This window comes from Lagopus leucura, unplaced genomic scaffold (genome assembly GCF_019238085.1).
Source record: "Lagopus leucura isolate 7727_CA_CO unplaced genomic scaffold, USGS_WTPT01 Super-Scaffold_73, whole genome shotgun sequence".
Lineage (NCBI taxonomy): Eukaryota > Metazoa > Chordata > Aves > Galliformes > Phasianidae > Lagopus > Lagopus leucura.
In genome coordinates this window covers 27,335,473-27,336,476 of record NW_024962252.1, presented here as the reverse complement: position 1 = coordinate 27,336,476, position 1,004 = coordinate 27,335,473, and the positions used below count along the sequence as shown (strand labels likewise).

The 1,004-nt window shown below is 31.9% G+C and overlaps 1 protein-coding gene across 1 annotated transcript in view; it reads left to right on the top strand.

Annotated features, from left to right (window-relative positions):
- Positions 1-635, top strand: part of LOC122190323 (synaptotagmin binding cytoplasmic RNA interacting protein) — a 25,736-nt gene extending 25,101 nt beyond the window's left edge. Inside the window, 1 exon segment of the mRNA XM_042890235.1 lies at positions 1-635. This exon segment is cut by the window's left edge and continues 1,012 nt beyond it. The gene's annotated coding sequence lies outside the window, so the exon portion shown is untranslated.
- The last annotated feature ends 369 nt before the right edge of the window (positions 636-1,004 follow it).

Below are 1,004 nucleotides of genomic sequence, written 5' to 3'. Positions count from 1 at the left end.
CAGTGAAGCCTGACATTTGGATATTTTGAAGTTTTTTCATAAATCATAGAATAGTATATGGCTGTAGTTTAGCTTTTTAGGTAAAAGGTATGTTTTCATTAGTGCATTTCTTACTGCTGATCACTGTAAAAACACGTGGATCAGCTTTCCATTTCTCTTATGCAGATCATGATAACCTGTAGAGTAGAGTAGAGTACAATCATTTGTGCTACGTTTTTAATTTTCTGAAGCACCTTGATGACAGTGAGTGTTCAGTGGTGAAGCATCCTCTATTGAACCACCCTTAAAAAAAAAAAAAAAGAAAACAAAAAAACCACAAAAAAATAAAAAGAAAAAAAAAACAACTTTGCCAAGTCCAACTTCATATAGGTAAAAGATAGATAAAATTATGACCTACATTGGACTTGGCGTAAAGAGCTTCCCTTAACCCCCCGCCCAAAGGGATACTGCAGTTATACTACATACCCATAGGCACCACAATGAAAATTGAAGCTTATACCTAATTAAGGTTTTATACACACCAGTTTCCCCCAGTAAATGCAAATTTTAACAAAATTAGACATGTCATATGTTGAAAATGCTCATGGCAAACAATCATTTTGCATTCCTGCAAATAAAATTGTTTTATACTGTAAGCTGGAGGCGAGTGTAACTTATTTTTGTAATAAAGTTTTTATTTTTTTTATGTGTCATTAATATAAATGTGTGTTAGTACAGAGATCTTCTGGTTACAAACTTAGAATCGCACACATTTCAGTATGTTTACTTGTATTTACATAATTTTTAGAATAGTGGTTGCCAATAGCCTGTATGTTTCACATTAATTTTTTTTTTTTGTTATCTTAATAAACCATTTTAGTATGTTGTATGTCAATTACTGGGATAGCTGGGACATGAAGTGTAATTTAAAATTGTCAAGTATTCATTGGAATATGTAAATGTGCCTTGCCAGTTTTGAACTTAAAGACAAAGTAAGTGAATGATGGTGAAATGAGTAGTCAATG